General features: G+C 36.2%; 1 protein-coding gene and 2 long non-coding RNA genes across 7 annotated transcripts in view; 1 reads left to right on the forward strand and 2 right to left on the reverse strand.

The window, feature by feature from the left end:
• ASAP2 (ArfGAP with SH3 domain, ankyrin repeat and PH domain 2) overlaps positions 1-13,697 on the reverse strand; it is a 260,772-nt gene that overhangs the window by 191,291 nt on the left and 55,784 nt on the right. The window lies entirely within an intron of this gene.
• Positions 1-13,697, forward strand: part of LOC103106401 (uncharacterized) — an 80,832-nt gene that overhangs the window by 8,828 nt on the left and 58,307 nt on the right. The gene's annotated exons all lie outside the window — the stretch shown is intronic.
• The window catches only part of LOC107650590 (uncharacterized), a 67,929-nt gene continuing 54,232 nt past the window's right edge, over positions 1-13,697 (reverse strand). Inside the window, exon 2 of the long non-coding RNA XR_001626152.2 lies at positions 1-13,697. This exon is cut by the window's right edge and continues 44,712 nt beyond it. This is a non-coding gene — a long non-coding RNA (uncharacterized LOC107650590).

The raw sequence follows: 13,697 nt of genomic DNA on the forward strand, positions 1-13,697 counted from the left end.
GCCCCTTTTTCTGCCTCCAAAATCCTCCAAAAGACCTGTGAATTTAGAGAACACTACTCAACTGTAGGCATCAGCAACATAAAGATGTATGTAGGCTACAAGTTTCAATGGTGGGAGGGCGAGATTTCAGCAGGGCAAATCAGTCCAATATCCTTCCTCTGTCCTATCCTCTATGTAAAACCTCCACTGAAAATGCCATCATACCTGCTCTGCCCAACTCTGCTCATTAGAAATGCTCCAAATTTATTCCTTTTTCAGTCCCCAAAACTAAAACTTAGCTATATTTAGAAGGAAATCTGATAAAAGTAATTATGGAAATCCTCACAGGCTTTGCATTTTAGGAGAGAATCTCATTAACTCATTGGAAATTCTCATTGACTGAACAAAAGGCGATAAATATGGGTACATATTTAGTAGTGGGTAAAGCAAAGAATACTTTTTTGAGTCCTCTGAACTGTTCTTGCATTTCTCTAAAGAATTCTTCTAAGCAATCTAGTAGTACCTATCCCACTTTTGAAAGATATTACTCACCTACTAGGCACTAAAGGAACATAAATACTGGCAGAAATTACAATTATTCATTATACTAGTTAATGTGTATGTAGTATTTCACAATTACACAACATTTTCTATACATATATACATTCATTCTTACAAACATCTGCTCTGAATCCAGTACCTCTAGAGACCATGCCCTGGAATTACTACCCATTTGACTGGAACTCCTGAGCTGGGGGTTACACTGTCTTGACTGGTGACAATGTGAATCAAAACTCACTCAGTGAAAAAGCTTGGTTCTAATCATACTTCATATTTTCCAGTAGAATTCTTCCCCTGCCCAACTTTATATCTCTTCCTTGGGAAATGTAATTAAATCAATACTCCCAATTGCTACTGGAAAAGGTCTGTCCATCATCAGCTCCCTTAGGAATCAGTGAAGATTTCCAGACCAAAACACTCCCTTGAGACCATTTCCCTATATATGTTGTCTCTTTCTGCTCAGATGACATCTCCTTAAGGACAAGCATTATTTTGATTTTTTATCTGTATCTCCAGATACAGCACAGTGTTAGGAGCATAGTAAATGTTTAATAAATGCTTTTCATTCATTTGTTCATAGCCTCATTTTATTAATGTCAGGCAGCGGGAACTAAGAGGGACATGAGTAAAAAATCTCAATTCCAATATTTATTAATTCAGTGAGACCAAACAAGTCATTTAAGTACTCTGAACTTTAGTTTCCTGATCTGTTAAATGAGGACAATGATATTTGTCCTATCTATCTCAAGTGTTGTCATTAGAGAAACCTTTTGCAAACCTGTACCCTGCACCCTAAAAAAATGTCAGAAAGTAAAAAGCAAGAATCTAAGCTTCTTGGGACTGGAGATACTATGCCCTTTTATCTTTCTATCATTCACTGCTTAGCAGAATGAATAGAGTAGATGCTTGATTTAATGTGTTTGTTGAAATGAATTTAAGAATTTAAAACCTTAAAAAGGCATTAACAGGAAAATTAAAAAGCAGTTGGTTTGACATCTGTTCTTCAAAAATATGACCTTACCCACCTCACAAAAGCTAAAAAAGTCAACAAACATTTATTGAATTATTACAATATACTGGAACTAAACAACAAAAAGGGCAGCTAGCTGGTACAGTGGATGGATCCTGGAGTCGAGAAGACCTAAAATCAAATCTAGTCTCAGACACTGTCTAGATGTGTGACTCTAGGCAAGTCACTTCACCTTGTTTGCCTCAGTTTCCTTATCTGTAAAATGAGCTGAAGAAGGAAATGGCAAACCACTCTAGTATCTTTGCCAAGAAAACCTCCAAAAACAGTCACAAAGAGTGGGACACAGCTGAAACAATGGAACAACAAATGTACCAGGCACTGTTCTAAACACTGAGGATAAAGACTACTTAACGCTTAGTAAATATGTACTCATTCAAGAAAGAGTAAATGGGCTAATTTTCAAGAGCAGAAAAAGAGAGGGAGATTAGGTTACTATGGAGCAGGAAGGGAGAAAGAGTTATTAACATGGAGAGGAAATGACATTTTTCAGAGGGCAGAGAACATGTAAAAACTGCTTGGAGGTAAGGTTCCAGAAAAGATCAACTCCTGACTCACCCTCTCACAGTGGAAACCTAGCCTCATCTCTAGCTGGCATAACCAGCTTAGTCCTAATCCCTTCCCTTTGGCAGGAAAAGTCCTGTCCCGTCATGCAGTCATATTGGGAACAGACAGGAAGCCGCCTCCATAAGACAGCAAGGAGAGGTGGGAGAAATAGGACATGGACTGAGATGGGAGGGAGTAGGGAGGAATGGGGAACAAATGACAGGAGAAGGGAATAGAGCATATATTACAGAGTAAAAGCAGCTGTAAGAAGGCAGGGAGTGATAAGGACAGAGGCAAAGAAAAGCCCAGTGCAGATTCAACTTAGAACTACAAGGGTCATTAATAGTTGTTTATTTTCAGCATTTGCGAACAAGACTGGCTGTCCCAAAGGAAAAAGTTTCAGAAGACCTTAGGAATTTACTTTCTTATTTTGTTTGTTTTCATTAAGGGAAAAAAAAAACTTAGCAAAATGTTATGGGCTGGTAAGATGGGAAAATGTTTATTAGGTCACCAGAACTAAGGAGTAGATAGACAGCTAAATCCATTCGCATGCTGGAAGACTGCCTAGGGTGGATTATTCCCTATGCTTGCTATCCTGAGAAAGCTTCTGCTATTTACTAATGAAACACCTCTACCTGCAGACAATGGTTAGACATTGGGCTGCTAAGATACAGGCACATTCTCCCACTGGGAAACAGAAAGGCTCCATCTTGCAATTCTACAGAAAGTTCCTTTGAGTAACATGCAAGGAGTTAGATTAGTAGACCTTTGTCCTTTGTGACAAGACTCAAACAACATATTTATGTACAATGGGGGGGGGGGGGAGGGAAACAAACTAATTGCCTTCCTCCGTAATGAGAGAGAGCACAGCAAAAGAAAAATGTGTGGGACTTTGAATTGAGAGAGACTTGGGTTTGAATTCCCTCTTTACAAACCTAATAGCTAGACCACCATAGATAATTAATTATAAGAGACCTCCTTGGTACTTAAAGTATTCTTCATAACCCAGCTCCAACCTCCATTTCCATTTCCAAATTTATTCTACATTTACTCCCCTTCATCCAATCTAAATTTCAGCTGAACTTGTTTATTGGTTGTTCCTTGAACCTGACATCCCTCTACCATCTACCTCTATGTCTTTGCATGGGCTGTCTCACATGCCAGGAATGTAGTACCTCTTAAAACTCTCACTTGCTTCAAAATCAACTCAGGTATCAGTGCCAAAATAAGCCTTTCTTGAATCCCCTAAATTGTTTGTCAGTTCTCTTTCCCTAAAATATCTTCTTTATAAACTTGAGAGGACTTATTTCTAACGTATTAAATTATTTGTTTCTAGGTTTTACATTAGAGGCTTAAATCAGTTCCTTGGACCTCCTTTGTTCCCAGGAACTTTGAGGTATGTCCCACCCAAGGAATTTCACTCATGGAAGAAGAGATAGAAAAGTGAGATTTTAAGTTTGGTGTTGCTTGAAAAATATGAACCAATCTAGACTGAGTATGTCAGCTAGCAGCAGAACCAAGTCCTTAAATCTTCCATTGGAAATGGGGAGAATGCAGTTAATTGTGGACAATCCATCAAATGAAGGAGCTCTCCAATATCCAATCGCCAACCAGAGGTAGGAAGGGGTCCCAGGAACATAAGGGGAAAGATAACCTATGCAAAGGAACATAGGTGACAGATGGAATACTGTGTATAAATAACAATAGCCTAGTTAAGTCAAAACATAGCAAATGTGAGGGGGAGTGGTGTGTAATCATCCTGAAAAGATAGGTTAGAGCCAGACAGGTAAAAAGGCATTAAGTGTTAGGCTGAGGAATTTTTTTTTTTTAAGAACCCTTACCTTCCGTCTTGGAGTCAATACTTTGTATTGGCTCCAAGGCAGAAGAGTGGTAAGGGCTAGGCAATGGGGGTCAAGTGACTTGCCCAGGGTCACACAGCTGGGAAGTGTCTGAGGCCAGATTTGAACCTAGGACCTCCCCAGTCTCTAGGTCTGACTCTCAATTCACTGAGCTACCCAGCTGCCCCCAGGCTGAGGAATTTTTGTCTTCTGGAAGCATTAGAGAATAACTAAAGCTTCTCAAACAGGGGAGTGATGCAATAAGACTGGTACTAGTGGAACAGCAATTTGATCATTTTGTGGAGAGTGGATTAGAGAGAGAGAGATTAGATTCAGGGAGACCAATTAAGGAGGCTATTACAATAGCAATGAGATGCTGAATTATGGAGAAAAGAGGAAGGATTAAAGAGATGTTGAGGAGGAAGAAGTGACAGAAATTTTTATGAAATAAGAGATGAGTTGGGTGAGTGACAGTGAAGAGTTGAGTGAAGTCTTCGACTGCCAGAATCTGAGTTTCTACAAAAAAAGCTGCCCTAGACAGAGGTAGTTAAGAAGGGAAGTGAATATAAGAAGGATAAATTCTCTTCTGGTCATGTTAAGTTTAAGATGTCTATATGACATATGCAAGGAGATGTCTAGCAAGCAATTTGAAATAAGAGAATGGAGTTCCCAAGAGAGCAAAGGAATAGATAAATAGTTTGGGGAGTTATCTACATAGAGATGAGAGGTGAATCTCTAAAAGGAGGTAAGATCAACAAAAGTATGAGTAGAGAGAGGACAAGACCCAGGACAGAGCCCTGGGGCATATGCACATAAAGCAAAAATATGGATGATAATATAAATATTGTCATTTCTACCTCCTGGGCCTCACTTCTGGCTAAAGTGCTTCTATAACCTCTGAACTGGTGTCTCAGCCACAATTCTTTTTCATTGCAATCTATTTATCACAGAGCTGCTAAAGTAATTTTCCTAAAACAGGCATCTAGCCATGTCTTTCCCCTACTCAAACTCCCCCTATCTCTAGGAAAAAAGATAAATTCTTCAGTTTAATTTTCAGAGGCCTTTGTATCCTAGACCCAAGAAATCTTTTTAGTTTCATTATGCATTACTCCCTTTCCCATATTCTACAATCTAGTCTACTTGGTTTTTTCTCTGTTCCTCACACACAGCACTCCAACTCTTTCTCATCTCTGAGCCTTTCTTTATAGAAGCTTTCTCCCTCACCTGGACTACACTCCTTTTTCACTTTTGCCTCAAAGAATTCCTCTCTTTCTTAAAGACAGCTCAAGCACCACCTTTTCTATAAAGTCTTTCTTGTTTTCCCAAACTGCTAGTGCCATTCCTCCCTAATTACCTTGTTCTCAATTCTGTACTTATTTACAAATTACTGCCTATACTTACATGTTCTCTTGCCCAAAAGAATTGGCTGGAGTTCATTTCATTCTTTATATATGTAACCCCAGCATCTGATACATGACAGCCACTTAATATTTGCTTGTTGATTTAATAAAAGTGTTCTATAAGTGATTTAGAAGATCTAGTCTGTCAGAAGGAAGGGAAACCAAGACAGAGTGATGTTATGGAAATCCAAGAAGAGCATATCCTGAAAGAGTGATAAACAACTCCACAGAAGTTAAGAAGGAGGAATGAAATAAAGCCACTTAATTTAGCAATTCACAGATCCTTGGCCAACTTTGAGTTTTTATGTCTTCTTTTTGTTTTTTTTCCTATTTCCATCCTTGCCATTAAATTATTATATTCCTTGATGTTACTGTCAATATAAATGCCTCTATCAGCATCTCCTCTCCCATGTGTTACCCAACTTGATACATCTTCTGAAATATATCTTTTGAATCAGCTGAAGATTAGGGTATCAGATATTTGGTCATGATAAAATTAGATCTAAAGAAAGAATAAATCAACTTTGAGAGTGTGATAGGCTCATTTAGGAGCAAATAAAGCATGGACTTTGTGATACAGATTTTCCTCCAAGACCAAATACAAAATCTTCTGGCCTTTAAAGTTCTTCACAACCTTTCCAGTTTTCTTACTCTTTATTCTCCTACATTCTCCACAATCCAGCCACACTGGCCTTCTTGCTGTTCTTCTCACACGTGGTCTGTCTCTCCACTTTTGCCTTTTCACTGGCTCTCCCCACATGCCCTAGAAGACTCTCCCTTCTCACCTTCCCTGGCTTCCTACAAGTCTCAGCTCAAATCCCACATTCTGCAGAAAGTCTTTGCTGGCCCATTCCTCTCCCCACTCTTAAGGTCTTCTTTGTGAGATTATCTTCAATTTAACCTTGTAGACATCTTGTATGTATAATTTTTTTTGCACGTTGTCTTCCCCCATTCGAAAAATGAACTCCTTGAATTCAGAAATGGTTTCTTTTTTTGTTCTTTTTTTTGGGTGGGTTATGCTCTAGTGCTTAACACAATGCCTGGCACATACTAAGAGCTTAATATAGGTTGCTTCGTGGTTATTTAAAGTCTATTTTGCTTATATCCTGGTTCTCAAACCTTCTAGGCAAAATTAAAAGACAAGTGAACTCTTGGTAGACAAGGTATTTCTACATTATTATTTATCATCTTGACCACACTACCCTCTAGATGTTTTCTAAGCACAAAAGATTCATTTGGTCACTAGTCCAATCATGCAAAGACAGATTATTCGACTAAAAATTCAACTTCAATAACATCTTTAAAACATCAAGAATCTGTTTTCCATCAGCATGGACTCCCTGTCCAACAACATGAATGAAGAAGACAACAGAGGGAAGTTCAGAGAAAAACACAAAGAGAAGAACTTTGAATTCATTATATACCGGTTAGCTGCCACTCATATGTTTTTTTTTCCTTTTTTCTTTATCAATATTACAAGTATTAACAAATTTCCACATAAGTTTTCCCAAGTTATATGACCAAACATATCTCCCCTCTCCCTTCCTTTCCCTCCTGGTGCTGGCAGGCAATTCAATCTGCGTTATTCATGTATTATCATGCAAAACATATTTTTTCATATTGTTCATTTTTGTAAGTGAATAATCTTATAAAACCAAAACACCAAAACACAAATCCAAATAAGCAATTAAAAAATTGTATGCTTTTATCTGCATTCTGACTCCAACAGTTCTTTCTCCGGAGGTAGATAGCATTTTTTGTCATAAGTCCCTCAGAATTGTCCGGGATAATGGTATTGTAGAGAATAGCTAAGTCTATCACAGTTGCTCATTCCACAATATTGCTGTTACTGTTACCACATTTTCCTGGTTCCACTTATTTCATTCTGCATCAATCCATGTAGTTCTTTCCTGCTCTTTCTGAAATCATCTTGTTCATCATTTCTTATAGCATAATAGTATTCCATCAACATCATATAGAACAACTTGTTCAGCCATTTCCCAATTGATGAACATCCCTTTAGTTTCCAATTCTTTGCAACAACAAAAAGAGCAGCTATAAATATTTTGTATAAGTAGGTCCTTTTCCCCACCCCCTTTTTTATTTCTCCTGGATACAGACCTACAGACAGTGGATCAAGAGTTATGCATTATTTTATAGCACTTTGGGTATAATTCCATGTAACCCTCCAGCATGGCTACATCAGTTCACAGCTCCACCAACAATGTATTAGTGTCCCAATTCTGCCAAATCCCCTCTAACATTTATCATTTTCCTTTGCTGTCATATTGGTCAATCTGATAAGTGTGAGTTGGTACCTCAGAGTTGTTTTAATTTGCATTTCTATAATCAAGAGGGATTTAGAAGATTTTCTCATGATTATTGATAGCTTTGATTTCTTCAATTGAAAACTGCTTATTCCTATCCTTTAACCATTTCTCAATTGGGGACTGACTTATATTATTTTAAATTTGATTTAGTTCCTTGAGAAATGAGACCTTTATCAGAGAAATATATCATAAACTACCCTCCCCCTCAGTTTGTTGTTTCCTTATAATTTTGGTTGCATTGGTTTTGTTTATACTAAAACCTTTTAAATTGAATGTAATCAGAATAATTTATTTTGTATCTTGTAATGTTTTCTCTTGTTTGGTGATAAATTCTTCCCTTCTCCATAGATCTGACTAGTAAACTCTTCTATGTTTCCCTAATTTACTTACATCATCCTTTACATCTAAATCACATATCCATTTTGACCTTATGTTGTTATAGAGTGTGAGATATTGATCTATGCCTAATTTTTACCATATTGTTTTCCAATTTACCCAGCAGTTTTTATCAAATTGTGATCATTATATACTTTAAAAAATAAGCTATGGGCAGTAGATTAATATTTTCACTTATAATCCTTTTTCTGTTCTGCTTTGTAGATGAAAATATTCTCTCTTGTCTTTTATTTTTGTTAAATTCAGAATTAAAAAAAAAAACAATATCCTAATACTTCTCTACAAGTTAAGGGATTTCAAGAATTCCCAATGCTTAAAAAAAAAGACAAAAGACTAAAGACAAAAAATCCTTACCAGCTACTTTGGCGATGTCTCTCTGGGGATGGCAGATATAATCCATCATCAGACCTGTATTCAAAGGCTTTTCAGCTTAGAAATGCCTTGCTGATATAATATTTAAAATCTAATATGACCACCATACAATGATGAGGCATCAGAATAGGGCTATGTGAATTAAACTAGAATACAAATTGAATAAAGCACCATATATATACTCATAGTATATGTTCCAATTCTTTGAAACTAACTGATCAGTCTGAAAAAACCCTGTTGAAAACTGGTGGCCAATGTGAGATTTTGACTTCTCTATAATTTCATCTATAAGACTATATTCTTTATGAATACAAATAAAAACCCAGTCACACTTTCCAATCCTGTACAATTCTTTCCCAGATTTTTATATCAATATACCATAAAGGACCTACCAAATTAGATGGAGGCCCTCATAGTTATTTTAATATTTTATGGATTGAAACCAAAGTTGTACTGAGATTTTCCAACTATTCTATTTCTTGCTCTATCTCAGAGGTCCTGGGATTTTTAAAACCCTAGGCTCCAAGATTTTTTAAAAATAGGTTTATATTTTAATTTTTATTTCAATATAATTAGTTTCCCTTGCAATTCTAGGTACTTTATTTTACAAATTTTAAAACATTATTCTGAAAAAAAAAATGTTCCATAGCCTTCAACAGATTGCCAACAGGGAATATGACACAAAGTAGATTAAGAATCCTTGCTCAAACTTCATAACTGGAACTCCTCTTTTCCCTATCCTACCTGACCCTTATTTCTTTTTTTGCTACTTCCTGTACATAGCACTATTAATAATAATATGCTGTAGGCTCATACCTCAGTTTGTCTTTTGGGGCATTTGAAATTGGACTTTTTCTGAAATCATGGTGTTCTAAGATTCACAGCTGTATCACCAGAAGAATAGTGATATCAAAATTATGGCCAGAACATTAAAAAAAAGGATAAATTTATAGGTCTGCAAATTCTCTTTAAATTTTTCTGCAATGATGATCTATTCTATCCCCAGTAATGCCTGCACTACGATCTCAAAGAGACTAACTTCTAGTGTCTTATCTCCTAGTCCCTTTTTATTTGTATTTCATTTCTCTTCAATGTCCTCTGATGAAAAGCATTCACTACCTGAGTCTTTACTCTTGATTTACTCCTGTGAGCAAGTAAATCACAATATCTTTTAAAAAAATTTTCATTCCTTTTTTCTGTCACAACTCCAAGTGATTCTTTATGTATTTACTGTTTTTTTAACGTACCCTGTATGATTTTAATCATAACCTGTATGATTCCTCAGCTCCTACATTCACATGTTATCAACTCCTTCCTCTTTCCCTTCAAATACTATCCATTTCTACAATTTCATACTAAGATGGTTTAAGGTTGCAAAAAACATAGATGTCTCTTGAGCACAAAGATGAGTTATTCTAAATTGCAGATTTGTTTACTTTTTAATAATGGGGTGGAGATCAAATCAATTTTTCAAAATTTGCTCTAAAAAATCTAGAATTTTCTCATCTATCCTTTTATATTAACCTCATTTATTAGCTTCTTTAGTTACAATTCCCTTTCCTAGAGGTCCAAGTCTCAAAATTTTAAACTTTAAATACAATGATCATTTCCACAAAACAATCTCTCTGACCATCCAGTTCCAATGATTTCTTTCTAGCAACTTTATATATTTTGGTATCTTCAATTCTCTCCTACTTCTGCTTACAACATTTCCCAGATGGATGATATTCTTTAGTCTACTAGTCTAACTTCAATATCAATGTATCAGTAAGTCTTGAGGATATTGTGGGATATGAAGAAATCTGACCAAGGTATTCCCTGAACTGATAACAATGAGAAAAAAATATGTGGAAAAGAAAATGTCAAAGATTCTAAGACGTAATCCCAATTTCTAAAATATCCTCACAAGTAATTTCATATCCAACTTTTGACTTGGCTCTTACCCATGAGTTCTGGTAAACACTTCCTCTACTTACTGTTCAAAAGTACCTTTTAGGCATAGTTCTGTACCTTATTCTTCCAATCTGACAGAATGTGACACCAGAAAAGTATTCCAAAGGACCAGAGGAGGGAAGAGACTGTAATTCTATGTGGCTGGGGATAAAATCCATCATTCACTCAAATATGAATCATAATCAATCAATCAGTATTTAATAAGTGTCTACTATAAGCAAGGCGCTGTAATACTAAGAAGCAAAAGAAAACAATCATTCCTCTCAAAATGTTTCCATTCTGTATATCATTCTAGACGGGCAAACTAGCATGTGGATAGCATTAGCATTTCTGTTTGATAGATATGGTCATTCTGAGACAAACATGCAAAAATACCCTTAAAGGTCATTGAAGTGCATACATGGCTACTTGTGCCCCCAGACAATTATACCTTTGTCTTAGCGGTTTGTCCATCAGTGCATCTCTGATCCTAATCTTCTGCTTTATGTGGCACAAACTTAGTCCTGCTCTTTTTCCTATGAATTAAAGTATATAGGTTTAGGACAACCATTAGTTCCTGCTTCTCCCCCTTTTTTAAACTTACATTCACAGCTCAGATTCACAGCTGGGTTCTGGATGTTTAGGTTTATTAAAAGTCTGGTATCTATAAGAAAGAGATCACTACATAAATACTGAGAAGAAACTATAAAAGAATGGGAATGATATTTTATGGCAGCATGTTATAAAGGAAGAAATTTTGAATTTTGAGACAAAAGCACCTATGTTTTACTCTCAACTGCTCTTTCAAGAAGTTGGGGAGAAAAACTTTTGGAAAAATCTATTCGGAACCTATGAATCAAACAAGAAGGAATGGATTCTCTCTTTTAAGAGAAATAATTATTCCATTTTAGAATCAGTAATAGAGAAAAAGAAGGCCAGGAATAGTTTTCTGTGCACCCTAGATTTCAAAAGATTCAGAGAAAGTATGTGGGAAGTCAAATGAAGAGGAATAGAAATGAAAAATCTTGAAAACAAAAAATTTAAGACACAAATAATTATGATACCAAAGAAGAGAGTGGTTTGAAGATACCAGTATGGATGCACTATGAACTCATCAACCAATTTTAATTTTTATAAGAGGTAAAAGAGTTGTACTGTCTTATAGAAAACTAGGTTTGGAGTGCTAAAGTTTAGAACAAGTTGAGGCTAGAAAGGAAAGCTGAGTATGATAAAAAAGATTTTTAAAAGCTATCCTGGGGGAAGAGGATCAAAGAAGGGGTAAGACTACTAGTCGGGGTAGACGAGACAGTGATGATAGGTAACAAAAATGGGACAGAACTACTTAGGTCTTATTCTGCATCTGTTTTCTTTGGACTAGAGGTCAGAACAAAAAATCAATAATGGAGAGTTGATACCCAAGATAAGTAGGGAAACCTTAAGACAAGATCAAGTTGTTCTTAAAGAGAATAAGTCAACAGGCCAAGATGATAGCTAGTGCTTGGACCTGAAAGAACTAGTTGTGATTCCTGAGCAACTGTTTGTGGAAATTTCAGAATAATATGAAAGGTATAAGGCTGGAAAATGGCAAATAATTCAATTTTTAAAGAAAACAAAATATGTAAATTATAATCCAGCAAGCTTGACTTAAATTTCTAGAGAAATTCTGTAACATTAAGGAAAGGTAATTACAAAAATACCAGAATGACTATCAAAAAAAGGGCAAAACAGACTAGCTTTATGCTTTTATTAGTAAGGTCAACTAGAAGTTCAGGGAAATGCTAGATGTGGTATATGTTTTATGCTAGAATTACATGTAGCAAAGCAGCTAATAGTCTCTCACATGAAAAATAGAGGAAAATGTAGGGTGAACAATAATCCATTTGTTTTGATACAGAACTAGCCCAATGACTGGATCAAGGGAGCAGTCAAAATGATTCAGTGTCAACTTCCCAGAATAGGCTGCAATTGTGTTTTCTGGGACCTTGGCTTGGCCATGTGTTATTTCACAATTTTATCACTGACTTGGATAAAAGAATAGAAAGCATGCATATCAAACCAGTCCATGACACAAATTTTGGAGTGAGAGCTAAGAGGGACTGTGGATAACAAAGTCAAATTTTGGTTAGTTTGGATACCAAGCCAAATGTAATAAGACAAAATTTAATAGAGGCAAATGCAAATTCTTGTACTAAGGTTCAAAAAATTAACTTATAGGGAAATATAATTAGATAGCAATTTGTCTGAAAAAGAGGTAGGGGTAGTTTAGTGAACTGTAAGTTCTATCAGTGAGACGGTGAATTAAACTAGGGAGAAGATAGTACTACTATTTATTGTTGTTGTTTGGTCCTTTTAGTTGTCCTGTTCTTTGTGACCCTATTTGAGGTTTTCTTGGCAAAGATACTAGAATCATTTTCCATTTCCATCTCTAATTGACTTTATACATAAGGAACTGAGGCAAACAGAGTTAAATGACTTGCCTAAGATCACATAACCATCAAAAGTGTCTAAGGACAGATTTGAAATTAGAAAGTTGAATTTTCTTGATTCCAAGCCCAGTGCTCTATCTGTCCACTATACCACCAAGCTGTCCAGTAAGTACCAATATATTTTGTCTCTTTAGGTCTTATCTGATATATTTATTGTGTTCCAAGGAAGAACACAGATAAGATAGGGAGCATTCAGGAGCATCATATAACTCCTCTAGTTTATGCCATATGAAATTAAAGGAATTATGGATGTTTTCAGCAGAAGAGAATACAAGAGTTCAGGAGTTCTGCCTCTATGTTTTGAAGGGCTTTCATAAGAATGAGGGATTTGATAACTTCTTAGCCCAAGGAAAGGTGCGAGGTGGGTCAATAGGCAGAACACTGAGCCTGGAGTCAGGAAGACCCAAGTTCAAATCCAGTCTCATACACTTACTAGCTATGTGACCCTGGGCATATCACTTAATCTATTTGCCTTAATCCACTAAAGAAGGAAATGGCAAACCACTCCAGTATCTTCCCTAAGACAACCCTACAGCCAGCATAGCTCATGGGACTGAAAAGAATTGGAGATGACTGAGCAACAACTAGCTTAGCTCTAGAAGGCAAAATCATGACCAAAAGAAGAAACCAAAAAGAGGTGGATTTAGGCTTACTAGACACAAAAAATGCATAATTAGGGGTAACCCAATATGGAATGTGCTGTCTACCTCTAGAGGTAGTGGGTTCCCACTGATAACACTTATCAGGAATGCTGAAGAAGGAAAGTGTGTTCAGATGGGGACTGTACATAGAGATAAGATAATGCTGAGATTCAATGATTCTGTGAAACC

Source organism: Monodelphis domestica, chromosome 1, assembly GCF_027887165.1.
Source record: "Monodelphis domestica isolate mMonDom1 chromosome 1, mMonDom1.pri, whole genome shotgun sequence".
Taxonomy (NCBI): domain Eukaryota; kingdom Metazoa; phylum Chordata; class Mammalia; order Didelphimorphia; family Didelphidae; genus Monodelphis; species Monodelphis domestica.